Source organism: Melozone crissalis, unplaced genomic scaffold (genome assembly GCF_028551555.1).
Source record: "Melozone crissalis strain CALT ecotype California unplaced genomic scaffold, PUWL_Pcris_2 ptg000044l_1, whole genome shotgun sequence".
Lineage (NCBI taxonomy): Eukaryota > Metazoa > Chordata > Aves > Passeriformes > Passerellidae > Melozone > Melozone crissalis.
In genome coordinates, this window is record NW_026535822.1 from 5,973,120 (window position 1) to 5,989,087 (window position 15,968).

At 51.1% G+C, this 15,968-nt stretch overlaps 1 pseudogene; it reads right to left on the minus strand.

Moving 5' to 3' along the window:
* Positions 1-13,098: 13,098 nt before the first annotated feature.
* LOC128942840 (neuropeptides B/W receptor type 2-like) lies at positions 13,099-14,100 on the minus strand (annotated as a pseudogene).
* Between the last annotated feature and the right edge of the window lie 1,868 nt (positions 14,101-15,968).

Here is a 15,968-nt window from a genome sequence, read left to right on the forward strand (position 1 = left end):
GCCGCGTCCTCCAGGTGCAAGCCATGGTCAGGGATATTCTCCGGAGACTGGCGTCCTGTGTCACCGTGGATGCCAGGCTGCAAATGGAGATTCTGAACCTGACAGAGGAACACCCTGTTCAAGTGGTGATGAGCCTCCTATGCTGTGCCCCAACGTGTGACAGGTACGGAGCACAAGTGCCTCGAGAGCTCAGTGCTCACCGGCCCGTAGGGCCCATCACCCTGTACAGCCTGTCCAGTGGGCTCTGCCAGACAGGCAGAGAGCTGCGGGAGCCTCGGGCCCCTCTGTTTCCTGAGCCTCTGCCATGCTCCCTCTCTGCCCCTCAGGGCACCGGGGCTCTGTCACCCAGCCCCATGCAGCCGCTCGGGGCACGGTGCTGACGCACAGCTCTGCTCACACAGAGCCGCCACGCTGATGTGGAGAGCCATCGGCACGTCCGGAGTGGCCGCCCAGGAGGTGCTTCCAGCGCTGCTCTCTGCCATGGAGGAGCAGCCGCCCTATGGCAGCTTCTCCTGCGGAGACAAGGCTGTCTTTGCCCTGGCTGTGAGTTTCTGGAGCTGGTCTTTGCTCGCCCTCCTGGTTGCCTCTCCAGCACCTCTCCCTGCTCTCCCTAGCCTGCAGCTCCCTGCCTGGGCTCAAAGCTGGCCTAGGGGCAGGCTCAGGGGCAGCAGGCCGCGTGCTCCCCCTGCGTCTCCCCTCGGGCCCTGCCTCATAGACACCCTGGCACTGAGCGCTGCCTCAGGCTGCTTTGTCTCTTGCAGGCAACTCTGGTGCTGTGGAGGATTGCTCCCATGTGTGAGTGGCACTGTGCCATTCTGCTTCATTCTCCCCAACTGTTTGTGGCTCTGCTCTTGCAAATTTTCACCACCACAGAGCAGATGCCAGGGGACATTGAAACTGGGAGATTCTGGAGAGCGTGCCGGGAAGAACACGGCCTTCCCTGCCATCCCCACAGGTGCCAGTCGCCCTGTCCTTCCCACGCCCTCATGGCCAGGGCCAGCGCTCCCAGAGTGACCTGGCCTTTGCTCGGCATGCAGGTTTGCAGTGCAGACCATGAAGGCTCTGCTCTCCCACCTGGGCTTTGACAAGAAGCTGGTGGCTCTGGAGAACAAGCGGGTCTGGGAGAAGCTGCTCTGTGCCGACACCCAGCACTATGCAGCAGATCTGCTGGCCAGGTGAGATCTCCTACGCCCCGCCGCCACCGTCAGCATTTGTGCTCCCTGCCCAGAGTGCCCCACACAGTCCCTGGGGCTGTAAGCGAGAGCCCTTGTCAGCGAGGGAGGGCCGAGCAGACTGGGAAAGGCTGGGAGAGGAGGATGCCCAGCAGCAGCCGCCTCCCAAGGGCCCCATGTCCCCTTGCAGAGTGCTGGAGAAAGATCAGACCTCTGTGAGACCACGCCTGGGAGAGGTCTGCCCGCCCGGCTCAGGGCCTTGGTGCCTTTTTCCCATGCCAGGGAGATGCGCCGTGGCTTGAGCCCCTTGTGTCCCCACATGGCCTCACACCTGCTCAGCCTGCTCCTCGGGAAGCAGCCCCGCTGGCATCTGCTTGCCCTGGCGTTCTTTGTGGAGGTAAGCCTGATGGCCAGCGCTGCCTGGCTGAGCTGCCTCCCAGCTCTTGGGCCTCCCGTAGCCGCAGCTGCCTGGGAGGCTGCCCACACCCACTGCTGCTGCCTGGGTCTGGCCCTATGAGGCTCTGGGCTCCTGCCGGCCGGCTCCCCCATCACTGCCCTGTGCCTTTCAGGTCCTGGAGTGTCTGGACTTGAGCAAACACGGTCCCAGTGCCCTGCTGGTGGTATCCAGGCACCTGCTGAGCCAGTGCAGGGACAGGCTGCGCCCGGCGCTCAGAGGCCTTGTGGTGCTCAGCAAGGAGCCCTCGCTGGTGAGAAGGGGCAGTGGCTGAAGCCATGCTGGCAGTGTGGGGCTGGGCAACGCAGACCTCTGGGCTTGGCTGGCCTTTGGCAGCAGAGGCAGCTGCTCCCAGCTCTCCTGCCTCCTGCTTCAGCTGCCCCAGTGCCCCAAGCAGCTGTTGGTGCTGCGGCCATTCACGGCTTCACAGCACAGCCTGGTCTTGCACACAGGCCGGAGGAATATGCTGCCTCTATCCACACATGGTGGAGCAGCTGGCTGACCCAGATGCAGAGGTGGTCTGGATGAGCCTCTGTGTGCTCACACATACGCTCCAGGACAAAGACCTCCTGCTACCCAGCGTCACCGCCCTGAAGCTGGCTGAGTCCCTCCTGCCACACTTTGAGAACGTAAGGCTATGTGCCCCCAGCCAAGGGCACTGGATGCTACCTGGAAACTTTGTGCTCTGTGCAGTTCTGGGCCTTTGCCTCAATGGGCCTGGAGTAGTTGGTGCTGAGGTCTTTTCCTTTCCTTCCAGGACAACAGCCACGTGCAGCTGCTTGTCGGATTTTGGTGCTGTCTAGATGGTCTGGGAAAAGCCCAAGATGGCCTTGGGCCCCCGGGTTCGAAAGGACGAGAGGAAGCTTCAGATTTGTTCTCGGTCTCGGTGTTTATTAATTGCTTATCTAAAAGATTTTCTCTTGGCCTGACAGAGTTCTGCTCAGCAGTCAGCCATGGGCACACACTGAGAGCCCCTGGGGCGGCCGTCTATCTTTATACCCGGAGTTACGTATACAATATTTATCATTTTTCTCCAATACCCTCTACCCTTATTAACCAGTGTTCCCCTAGTAAGGTCCAATCCTGGAGTGCCAACATCACCACAGAAAATGGAGGCCTAGAGGAAGAAGAAGAAGGAGAAGGGCACGCCCCAATTCCTCCATCTTACCTCTCTAGACCCCCCTGTACAGGGATCTTAAACCCTGTATCTCACACTCCAATTAACTTGTCCCTTCACCATTCACCCCAGTGAAATCCTCCTGTCCTCATACTGATGTCATCTCCCATGTGGGATCAAAGTCCAGCCACCAGACATTTCTGGCAACATTCCAGGACTCCCGAGCCCCCCAGGGGTAGTCTTGTTCACCCTGCACCCCAGTTCTGAGAGACTGAGATCCCACATCTCCCCCTTCTGTTTGCACCAAAAAGATCTTTTTCGCCATTTGATTCATTGCACGTTTTAAACATGCAAATATGCATGGGACAACAAGTATGAGGACTAGGAGAACTATTAAAACATAAAACCCTATCTTTAAGATTCCTCTCCAAATGGGAGAGATGTCAAAGAATTCTGCCAGTTGATCGATCCATGATCCTGTGATCTCGCCAAGCTTATTTATGCTGTCCTTTATATTTTTGATATTTTCATGAATTGACTTTGAATGATCTGAGAGATTCATGCAGCACATCCCTTCGAACTCTTCACACCCATGTCCATGAGCGAGCAATAGATAATCGATTGCTGCTCTGTTTTGAAGAGTCGCCTGTCTCACACTACTGACGTCTTTTAACATGTCATCCAATTTGACAGACACAGACCGCGCATGTTTGCTCAACCAACAACCCATGCGGTCGATCTGAGTCAAGGCCACCCCCGATGCTGTCTGAGGTGAGAAGATTGCTGTAGCAATACTCATTTTCTTGTCCCAAGAAAACATTTTATCATTGCAATCTGCTGCATATTGCTGTATTGATCTTTTTTCTCTATGCTTTTCCTCTCTTAACATGTTCAAATCAGGCGATAGCATTGAAATTTCCCCAATGCTGCATGGACCTCCCGTGGCATTAGCAGGAATGCCGTGCCAAATTCTGTCCCCGCAAATTAAGAACAGACCCCGCGGCAGTTGCACCGGAACTTGGATCGATCCTTTGGTAGTTCTCTTTGTATATTTACACCAAGTTGAGGCATTCTTATAAAATTCATGAGTGGGAGTTAAATCAATAGTTTTCGCCTTTGTGTCTTTTGGAGCTTCAAACTGCATGCAGAGTCTCATTGTCATGGACCCAAAAATCTCCAATTCCTGAGGTTCTGTAGAAGCCACAGGAAGCAGGTGTGTCCAAGCACACCACTCTTTTATAGGATTTTTAATGACCTGCGAAATGTTAATTGCAGAGTGCCCTGGAACTGGCCATTGGTCCACTGGCAATCCAACCATGCATGCTGAAAACGGTTTACCTGGTCTTGAATGTGTCAGGCAGATACTATCTAAATTCGCTGCCCGAGCTAAAGTCTCCCATACATTTTGCCTTGGTTGACTAACAGGTAAATCTCCCCCACTGCTTACTGCAATGAATGAAAGAATGATGCACATAAGCATCATGAAACCCATTACTTCGCTTTTGTGTGAAAACCCCCCAAGGTCCTTAGTTTCTTTTTATTTCTCTTCCGGGTCGTTTTTCGCAGTCCGAGTCTCGACTTCTGTCTGAGTACTCGTCTCTTTGTTTCTTGGATCAGCGTTCTCGTGCTCTCGCGTTCGGAATGGCTTCACGTGCCGTGCCGACACCCACTTCAGACCTCGATCTGTGGAGATACAAGCGAAACCCTTTCCCCAAGTGATTAGTTTGAAAGGACCCTCTATTTGTCCGGTCTCTGGGTTCCTGATCAAAACTAAAGGACTTTCCCTTAGCTTTGCCTGTGTGTTGTTTAGAAAATGTCTCACGATCGGTGGATCAGGTTCCGAGGATGGATAATCCCTTTGTTGTGTTAACATTGTCTTCTTCGAGGTGCTTTTCTTTTTATATATTGTTGGAAAAAATTGCTGCATTGTTGCAGTCTCGCCACGAGATGGCGCTGTGGCTCCGCCGAGCCGACCCGGCATGTCGTGCACTTCTGCCCTCCTGCCACTAGGTGGCGCTGTCACCGGCCTCCCTGGCTCGGATGACGGAGCAATCTCGACTGCCCCACTTCCTCTTCCGGCTCGGCGTCTCCCGTGAAGGGAAGGGACTGGGACTCCGAGGGTCTGAACCAAAGGCACCAGGTCTGGAGACGGTGTGGAGCCCCGGGACGTAGAATCCCTAACACGGCCCCTCCTCACCCGCGACGTCACAGGGGACCGGGCTCGGGTCCGCCTGCCCCCTACTTTCTGCGCATGCGTGCTCTCCGAGCCGCTCCCTGTGTCCCCCAAGCTGACGTCATCGTCTCCCCCCTGTACCACCTCCGAGGTCCCCGCCCCTCGGTCTGTCCCTGAGTCCAACCCCTCCTCCTCTGACGTTGTGTTCACTTCTCCCTCCGGCTCCCCAGCTCGCGCCGCTATTCGAGCTGATCTCCGCACCGGGTCTGACGTCACAACCGCGCGCCTCCTGCGTCTCACCGCGGCGGCCCTCTGAGGCTGCACATTTTCCCTCAGCCCGCCTCCTGCGTTCGCCGCTCCCACGCCCGTGTGTGAGTCTGTCCCCTGGTTTTTGCGAATTTCGCCCTCCGCGCGCGTCTTCTCATCTTCACCCGCGCTGCCCGCGTTTGCCGCCGCCGCCGTGTCGCCGCTTTTGCCGCGAACAGGCCCCCCCCCCGATCCCTTATCTTCCTGCTCCCCCCCTTCTGCTCCTGACTCCTCCACACTCTCTGGAGTTTCAGGACGCCCTTGGGGTTTGTTGCATTTTTGATCGGGGGTTTTAATATTTTTTCCTGCTCTCTTTTTTCGAGAGCCCTTTCCCCCTGGCTTTTTAAAGCCAGAGCTAATTTTTTCCCGGAGCTCCGCTGCTCCGCCCCCTTCTCTGAGGGTACCGCAGCTTCTCGCTGCTTTTCCAGTCTTTTAGACTGCACTGAAATACCTTGTAACATGATTCTTGCCGGCGAGAGTAGCTTTAACGCTGTCTCATCTTTTTTTGTTGCTAAAATATATAAATGCCTATTAATTTCTTGCCAAAACCCACTTCGAACAACAGCCATGTCTCTGCAAGTGGATAATTAAGCCTTGCCCATAGTAACAGCTGTTTTAATTCTTTCTTTGGGATCCCTTCTGTATATAATTCTGCTACACTTTGTAAGGTGGATAAGATTTCCCGTTGTTCTTGGGAGAGTGTGGCCCCCATGATCTTATTTCAGCCTTCTTACCGAATCTGTCGTCAGAGTGGCCTGAAGGCTCCCGATCTCCGTCCAGCGAGTCACGAGAGATGGATCCAGAGGCGCCTTTCTGGTCCCAGTCCAGGCCGCTCTGCTACGAACTGTCTTCAGCAGAAGCTGAGAGATGGAATTCTCAGTGACTGCTGATTTCTGCAGCTCCTCCTGGCCGGTTTTTTCTTTTTCTTCTTTCTTTCTTCAGGCTTCCCTCCTCAGGAGTTATCAGTGCTGTCCTCTTGGCTCTTCAGCTCTTCAGGGCTTTTCCCCCCCCGAAAGGTTTGGTGGGAGATAGCCCGCACAGCGGACGCCAGTTGCTTGTCGGATTTTGGTGCTGTCTAGATGGTCTGGGAAAAGCCCAAGATGGCCTTGGGCCCCCGGGTTCGAAAGGACGAGAGGAAGCTTCAGATTTGTTCTCGGTCTCGGTGTTTATTAATTGCTTATCTAAAAGATTTTCTCTTGGCCTGACAGAGTTCTGCTCAGCAGTCAGCCATGGGCACACACTGAGAGCCCCTGGGGCGGCCGTCTATCTTTATACCCGGAGTTACGTATACAATATTTATCATTTTTCTCCAATACCCTCTACCCTTATTAACCAGTGTTCCCCTAGTAAGGTCCAATCCTGGAGTGCCAACATCACCACAGAAAATGGAGGCCTAGAGGAAGAAGAAGAAGGAGAAGGGCACGCCCCAATTCCTCCATCTTACCTCTCTAGACCCCCCTGTACAGGGATCTTAAACCCTGTATCTCACACTCCAATTAACTTGTCCCTTCACCATTCACCCCAGTGAAATCCTCCTGTCCTCATACTGATGTCATCTCCCATGTGGGATCAAAGTCCAGCCACCAGACATTTCTGGCAACATTCCAGGACTCCCAAGCCCCCCAGGGGTAGTCTTGTTCACCCTGCACCCCAGTTCTGAGAGACTGAGATCCCACAGCTGCTCTCCATTCAGCTCTTTTGCAAGGTGATGGAGCTGGTAGTGGAAGAGGGGGAAGAGCTTCTCACGACATTTGTGAACCAGAGCCTGCTCCCTCTATTCTTGCGCTGGCATGATGAGAACCTGTATGTGGCCAAGGTGAGGTTTTGTGTGATGGTGCCGCATTCCTGGCAGGGGGCTTGGACAACTCCTGCCCTGGCACCTGGCGGGCTCCAGCCTCCCCATGGTCATGGCACAGGGACACAGGTCCTGTGCCCTGGGCTCTGGTGCCACCTGCAGCTCTCTGCCACTCTCCAAACCTCTTTCCAAGCCCTGCTTTGTGCGGCACGCTTCCTGAAGAGGAGGGACCTTGAGGAGCTGCTGACGAAGGCGCGGCGGATTAAGTTTGCTGAGAGCCTGGTAAGGACAGCCGGGGAGCTCGAGCCCTGCCCCTGGTGCTCGATGCGGGGGACCAGCAGCTGTGCCACTGCCCAGCGCCGCAGCTGGGCCCGCCAGCCTGTGGCCCCCACGCTGCTCCCTGTCCCGGGCTGTGTGGGCCGGCTCGGCCGGTGCTGGGGCCAGGGACAGCCCGGCCAAGGGCTCTCCCTGACCACTGCTGGCAGCAGGAGCCTCCATCATCACTGGAGCTACATCCTCCCTCAGAAATAACACAGACTGCAGGAAAAACCCCTTTTGCTGCAAGAGTGGGCTGTTGAACAGGATATGATTTCCTCTCAAATGCCCTTGCAGCAGTTCAGCCACAGGAAGAGCAAATTTCCAAGAATCCTGCTTATGCCAAGGGGTTGGAATTGGATGATCTTGATGTTTCTTCCAACCCAAACCATTCTGTGATTCTCTGAGTCTGTGAATTGTGATTCTGTACTTCTGTGATTCAGTGATTCCATGATTCTGTGATTCCATGAGTCTGTGACTCTGTGAATCAATGATTCTGTGAGTCTATGATTCCATGATTCTGTGAGTCTTTGGTTCTGTGATTCCATGATTTTGTCAGTCTCTGATTCCATGATTCTGTGAGCTATTGGTTCTGACCTGCCCCATCCATCATGAAATGGTGTCCATCAGCCTCACACCCCAGCTCCTGGTCAGCGTGGATGAAGGAGCTCAGCTGGGTGTGGCCATGGCATGAAGGATCCTGCTGAACCCATCACATGGATAAAGGAAATTTAATTACATCTGTAGGATTTCCATCAATGCTGAGCAGCAGCAGGCTGGGTCTCAGGGGAGATTTTTCATTGTGTTGAAATCTGACTTTGTTAATTACCAGTCTCTGATCTCATTTGAGGGTTAAGGTTATGAAACAGAATCCTTATTTCTCTGATTTCCTTATCCAGCTGGTTTATTGAGTCTTGTCCAGGGGGTGGTTTGGACCTTAGAAATTCCCAAGTTGTCTCACACTTCTGGCATGAGCTGTGCAGAAGCATTGGAGCAAGGGGAGGTGATGGAGATATGCAGAAGTCCTGGTGAAAGACACAGCAAGAAATCATCTCAGGAAAACTGAAAATGATGACAAAGGTCCTGCTGCCAAATTATAGCTTATTTTACCCTCAAAGGGAACTCCTCCTTCCCACATGGGAAGCACCCACCCCAGGCAGCCAGGGAACATTGTGGTGGGGGCCTTTAGCAGTGACACCAGCCTTTGGTGCACCCCAGGCTGTTGACTTCCTCTTGGGGAAAGCTTCCCATCCTCTGTTTACTCAGGAAGCACCAAATTTGACGGCTGTAGGCAGTCAATAGAGGGCCTGGTTTTTATCCACACATCAAATTTACTTTCTTTTTTAAAGAGAAAATAGCCACTGAACAGCCCTTGAAGCTTGGGGCTAGTGTCTAATTCCACTTGAAGAGCTTTGTTAGATAATTGCAGTATTTTTCTGAGAGAAAATAAAACAATCAAGGCTTGTAATTAAAAGCCATTCAGGCAGCTTTGATCCTTCTCTCTGCATCTTCACTTACTAAACACAAATGCCAACAAGGACTCATGGCAATATTTACAGTCACTATTTTTGGCCTTTGCCTTTAAATTAACTCCTCTTCCTCGCTTCCAGTCAAAAGAAGGGGGAGGGAGGGAAATGGGGCCTTTCAACAGGTGTTTCTTTAGAAAGATTATTTTGGAGGATCCCTGATATCATAGAATAATTAAGTTTAGAGAAACTCAACGAGTCCAACTATCACACACTAGCCACACCACCACATTCACCACTAAACTAAATGAAATGTCACACACAGAGGTTTTTTGAACACTTCCAGGGACGGTGACCCCACCACTGCCCTGGGAAGCCTTTTCCAGGGCTTGACCACCATTTTGGTGAAAAAAATATTTCTGATAATCTAATCAAACCTCTAAATATCTAAAAAAACTAAAAAAAAAAATCTAAAAAATATTTCTAATATCTAATCAAACCTCCCCTGGCAAAACTTGAGGCCATTTCCTCTCATCCTGTCACTCCACAATGACAAACCTGGAGCTCCTCTGGAGACCTCAGAGCTGCCATAGATCAAATTTATCATCCCAAAACTGCCTCCAGGCACAGCCTCAGCTGCAGTGGTGGTGTGGATGGGACAAGATCCACACACTGCCCTGGGTATGGACAGGGAGCTGCCAGGACCATGTCCCACAGCCCACAGGGGATCCTCAGGTGAGCTCCTGACTCACTGGGAGAGGAACCCAGCCTGGGAAGTCCCAGCAGCAGGTGGGGATGTCAAACCTTGATGTGCTGAGACCCTCTGAAGGCACCAAACTGGGCTGGTTTCTCCCAGAATTGGCAGTACAGCCAGTGGGTTGTCATTTCATTGGGTTTATGGTGGGACCAACAGCGGCTCATCAGCACCCAGGGGCTCCCAGCAGTCCCAAGGAAACAAGGTGAGTGCTACAGGTGTCAGGTTGTACAGGGAAGGGACAAATTCTCTTCCTTGGCTTGATTTGAACACTGTCTTCTGGATATCCTTCTGCTTCTCATCTTTCACAGTCCAAGGTTTTGCTTATCCATGTTTAATTTTTATTTCCATATTTTCCTCACATCAAGATGCTTCTGAGAGCCACGCCTTCAACTCTCAGTGGGGTATTATTTCTTTTCTCACCCAAAAATCGTGACCAGCCTTGGGGAGGCAGTGTGAGACTGTGTAAGACCCAGGGGACTGGAGCTTCCCGGGAGAACAAGCTGCAGCACGGCTCGGATGAGGACAATTGATCCAAACAGCCAATATTGCTGCAGCATGAAGATTTAAAAAGCAACAACAGCTTCTGATCCCCCACCCTAGCTGAGATGCCTGCATGGAAAGCCTGTGGTGGGAATATGAGCCCTAATTCCTGAAAGTGGGAATATGAGCCCTAATTCCTAAAAATGGGAATATAAGCCCTAATTCCCGGTGGCTGCCCCGCACCTTTGCACCCATTAATGCAGCACACACTGTTCCAGAAGGAAATCCACCCAGCTTTGAGGCTGAGCTGACTCTGTGCATGGCTGGGAAGGGGTTAGGAGGAGGAGGAAACCCTGGGTTCCTAATTCAGCCTCCCTGCAGACCCCAGACAGGGTGCTTGCTTTAGGAAGGGATTTATGCAGTGAATTGCTAATGGGGTTTGTTTTCCTGCTTCCAGTGTTCAGGATGCAGCCGATGTGGGCTGGTGTGACAAGCCAGCCCCAGCAGTGGGAGGAAATTCAAAGGAACGAGCTGGCGTGGGGGTTTCCCTGGGGAAATCTTGTGCTGGGAGTGGGCAAGCATCTCCCTGGAGGTGTTTTCTGCTCTCCCAGAAGGAGCCGAAGCAGCCTGGCTTCTGATGCTGTGCTCCGAGGGTCTGCCCAGGTGCAGGAAGCCCGAATGTGCTGTTTCCCCGCAGGAGCAGAGTGCCAGGCTGTGTGTGAGGCTGAAGATGCTGCGATGGGGGGGATGCAGCGATGCTGAGCTGAAAGCAGCGAGTGCCGCTTAGTGCCGCCGGGCTGAACCGCACTGGGGCTCCGCGGGAGCTGCAGCCTCCCCTGGGCTCGGGAGGGCACCTGGACAGCCCAAATCCTTCTCCCCCGGGAGCCTGGCACCCGCACGAGCGGCCAAGGCTCCTGTCGGGTGTTTGGCATGGAGAAAATCGCGGATGCAGCAGGATGCTGCCATAGGGAGATGCTGAGATGAGGCTGCCCGTGCTCAGAAAGGGAAGGGGCAGGGGATGCAAGAAACGTCTGGAAATGCCCGTGGAGGGTTCAGAGAGGAGGGAACCAGACTCTCCTCAGTGATATCCAGTGACAGGAGACATGAACTGAAACATGGAAAGTTCCATTAAATCACAGGAAGGAAATTCACTGTTCAGGTGGTGAAGTACAGGAACAGGTTGTCCACTGTAGCATCTCCATCCTCAGAGACATTCAAACCCGAGTGGACACAGTGCTGGGAAATTTAACTCTTCTTGAGCCATGCTGTGACGGTGACTATCATATCATTTTTTCCACTTAATGGAAAAAACTCCAGCTATATCATTGTCATGTCTGAAGTGGTTAACTCACACTGAAAAGCTCCTTTCCATGCAAAAAAATACAGTAGTTTTTCTACTTAATAAAATATATTGCCTTTCCTAGAGCCCCAGTGCCAGTAAACAGCGATGTTTCAGCTGATTGGGCAGCTTGTGTGAGAGGTGACATAATTTGAGTCAGTTTTCTCACACAGAGAGGTTTTTCCACCCAGGAAACCCATTGCCAGCAGGTGGCAACCACGCCAAAGCAAAATTCCTGGAGAAGGTTTGCCTGGAAGAATGTGTTCTCCTTCATTGTTCTACCACAGCTAGCACCTTTAATATGGAGAAGGCTACAGAGTGATCTTGTATCCACACATCTGTTTTTAGTTTTCCATCAATTAAATTGGAATCCTGAGGTATTGAGGGTTGTCAGTTTGGGTGTTGGGGTGCTCAGGGCACTGAATTTCCTCGAGCAGTCTCACCTGGGGTCTCCACCCACACCCACCCATGGCTCTGGGAGCCCATTTAAGCTGAGAACTACAGCCTCCTTTCCTTTTATGTTCCGTGTACTGCCTTTTCCTGGGAGAATTTGGACAGGTAAGAGCCAAGCTTGGTGCCTGGGGTTGGGGGAAAGCTTAAAAGAAATATTTTAGCTATGACAGCCTTCCTAACAGCAGTAAGATACAAACTTCACTACTAGCAGGGCTAAAGGGTGTGAGAATGAGTTTTCCAAGCTTTCTATATGGAGTTTCTGGTCTCCAGACTCTTCCAGTCAAGTCCTTTTGTTCCAATACTTTTGTTCAAGTATTCTGACTATTTATCTGAGAAAGAAGAAACTTTATATCTGCAGTGCTCACTACAGTCTTACTTATGGCTTACAAACCACCTTAATTTTGTTACAAACCTGCTGTGTTTATTTTATAATAGGCAAAATGCAATATATATAGCAAAGATATGGCACAAGTAGCATAAATTTTCTCTTGTGAAAGAAGGACCAGTCTCTTTATTCCCCCATGAGGTTTATTTCATTACTCACTCTTAAATAAATATGTATTTGACACTTTACAGGAACAACTAGTTCAAAATGATTTCTAACACAAGTTCTCACAGTTGTTATAGTATTTGTATGGTGTGCTGTTTGGCACCATTTTTGAGACTCAAATCTTCCTTTTGGTCCAAATTTAATAAGTCAGAAAAGAGGAAATTTGTGGTGGGGTGGAAGATGGACAATCCTTCAAAATCAAAAGAAAGCCATAACACACAGGAACATACACGAACATTGAAAATAATTTCTTTTCTCTTCTAAATACTCATCCTCTCTTTTACAGATGTTTCATTGAAAGTGCTCATTAGCTCTGCTCCATTAAACAATCCTCCCTAATAACTCAGTGATAAAGAACTGCGCTTTGCACTCCTCTGGAAATTGGTCTCCAGCCCGTCCGTGCTGTACAGCAGATGGCAATAAAAGACCACTCTGTGGCAGAAGCACGCCCCTGAAAAGGAAATGTTCTGTCCTTAGTAATTCAGAGGGTGAAATTAAAATCAGGATCTAGAAATGCAAGTTGGTGGGAGCAAAGAGGGGAAATACAAGAGTTGCAAGTGGGCAGGACAAACCCTGTTGCTGATGAGGGTTACAAACAGACCACACATTACATATAAACCCAAGAAAGGATGTTGTGCATTCATTGGCCACTCCTCCAGTCTGAAAAGTTTCTCCTGAAAAACCCTGGAAGGGCAGGGACCTGCCAGGCCCAATCCCCTGTTCAAGAAGTTCTGCATTCCAGCAGCTTCCGGAAGCTTTTCCGAAAACTGTCATCCAGGAAAGCGTACAAGAAAGGATTCAAGCATGAATTGGCATAGCTTAGGCTGGTGATGAAGTAGGATATCCCAATGACCATGGAGGTCTGGGGTAAGTCAGTGGTCAAAGCCACGATGGTAGCCAGGTTGAAAGAGGTCCAACAGAAGAGGAACACAGCCAGGACTATGAAGACCATGATGGTGACTTTCTTCTTGGCTTTGTCCAGGGCTCTGGCATTGGAGTTCAGGTGCATGCTCCTCAGCTTGTAGAGCATCATGGTGTAGAGGATGCAGATGGTGGATACTGGAATGGCAAAGCCAAGGATGAGGGTGTAGATCCTGCTGGCTTTGAACCAAAATCTCTCAGGCTTGGGGAAATTGAGACCACAACTCTCATCTCCAGGTCGTCAGTGTAGACATTGGCAAGGATGATGAAAGGGAGGACTATGATGGTGACCAGGATCCAGATGCACAGGCTGACAATCCTGGCTGCTCGGTACGTGCGGTGGGGCATCCTCTTGGACCTGACCGTAGCCAGCACCACCAGGTACCTGTCTATGCTCATCACTGTCAGGAAATAAATGCTGGAGAAGAGAGAAGATATTGTAGTGATCTATGGACAAGATGACCTTGCAGAGGATTTCTCCAAAGGGCCAGTAGCGGAGGAGGTGCTCTGCAATATTGATGGGCAAGACAAGGGTGAACAAGTCATCAGCGATAGCGAGGTTCAGGATGAACATGTTGGTCACAGTCTTCATCTTGGGGGCCTTGAGGATCACATAGATGACAGCAGTGTTGCCTGTGAGCCCCACAGCACAGATCACAGAGTAGATCACGGGCAGGACAATGTAGAAATCAGCTGCCTGCTCTTGGAGGGTGAAGTTGAACCTCATGCTGTTTTCCAGGTAGCAGCTGTTGCCTGCGTTGCTGCAGGAGCTGTTCAGATCATCCCAAAAGATGTTTCCCATGCCTATTGACCACAGACCGCCTCCAGATACCACTGAAAGCCTCACTAGCCCAGAAGTGAGAGGTTTTTTGTTTGGTTGGGATATTTTCCCCCTCCTGTGAGAAGCAGCTGTTACCTCATTTAGATGCAGCTTATTTTCAAAGGTGAGTTGTGAGGCTTCTTGGACCACCTAACTTACCTCTCCCCCCCGTTGGAGAAGTTAGATTTTGAAGTGGTGATGGGAGAAGAAAATGTTTGGAAGACATAAGGCTCCATGAACCAAGAAAACAAGAGAATAATGTCTTTCTAAAGAAGTCAAGGAACTCTTCTTTCTGAGAGCATTCCGGTGAGCTTTGGCTTTTCTTTGCTGGGGGAGTTGAGCGGCTCTCATTCAGCTGTCTAAAGTGACAGTTCTTTTGGGGCTGGCAGGAACAAGGAGGCAGAAGGGGGAATTTCATGCCTGGCTGGCTGTTCACAGCCCTTGGAGGACTGGAGGGATGGCTGCAGTTTCTCTGGCACAGCTCTTGCTTTCCGTGCTGGAGCAGAAGCGTTCCAGTGGTTAATTAGCGCCTGCCTTTGTGTGGATTTCAGGCTCCTTATGGACAGCGATTTCACAAACAATGAAGAAGTTTCTGACACTACTACTCCCCACTCCCAGGGTCCCCTAGCAAAAGAAGGAGGGGGAAAAATAGTTCAGGGAGTATTTCTGAAATTAACATTTAAAGGGGATTTCCCTGCAATCAAAGTACACCTTTAAGCAAGGGTGAGTTATGAACTTACTCACTCTGAAAACCATCCCCAGTACCAACAACTGGCAGCCCCCCAAATTTGGCACAGATAGACAAAGCTGTACATCTCAGAAGTTCAGGATTAATCGGGGAAGAGAGAGAAAAGTACCCTGAAAGAGACACAGCAGGAATCATCTCACCTGTAGCAGTCACCACATCCATCACTATTGCCTGACCCATACTTCCAAGAATTCCTCCACAGGGAATGAACAAAAAACCGACCCCTACCCCCCTCCACCGTGAAGATCAAAGGCTTGGCAACCGGTCCCAGGCTCTGCAGAGAGAAGTGCCTCACTTCTCCTGCCTTTTGTTGTCGCACAGCAATAAAGTGAGCTGGACTGCCGGCGCTGGGGATGGGGAGTGAAGTGTCCCTTACCTGGGAAGCGGCTCCTCTGCCTCCTCCAGCACCTGCTGCTCTCACTGGTGAGCCTCTTCCCTCTGATCCGAGCTGGAGGAGGGTCTCTGGGCTGCTGACGTATGGGGATTTGCAATCAGATCAACACGATGCTTCTGTGTGTGCGTGTTGTGTGTCTGACCAATTAGCACTTGCTCGGATCGGGGAAGGGGGGAAACAAGGGTTTTCTCTCTGCAGGGTTATTGAAAGAGTAAATACGGTGAATGTTTCCTTCAGGAATGAGGGAGATGTGGAGGGACACAGGCAGCACTCAGGACTGGCTAAGTGAGGGATGAAAGGATGGGAAGCAGGGGGTTAAACTGCTTCAATAGGGAACAGTGGCTGGTTTTAACAAAGGGAGCAGGAGGAGGGTGAGCTACATTACAACGCGCAAAATAAACAAATAAACAGATGTACCTTGCCAGATCTGTGCTGTTTTCGGCTGCTCTGGGGGAGTTTGGCTGAGTTCCTCCAGCTGGGTCTCTGATCCGGCTTTGGAAATCCAGTGAAATCCTTCAGATGTGCATCAGGAGGTGCAGGAGTCCCGTGAAGCTTCTTGGAAATGCACCCCAGGTTATAGAGCAACAATGTAAGATCACTTTACCAGCATGTCCCTAAAGAAAAAAAAAAGAAAAAGGAAATCAAGAGTCTTTTGATTCTCTTTTAGTCTTTTAAGTATTGCCTGACCTTTGTTTCGAGACAAAGCAA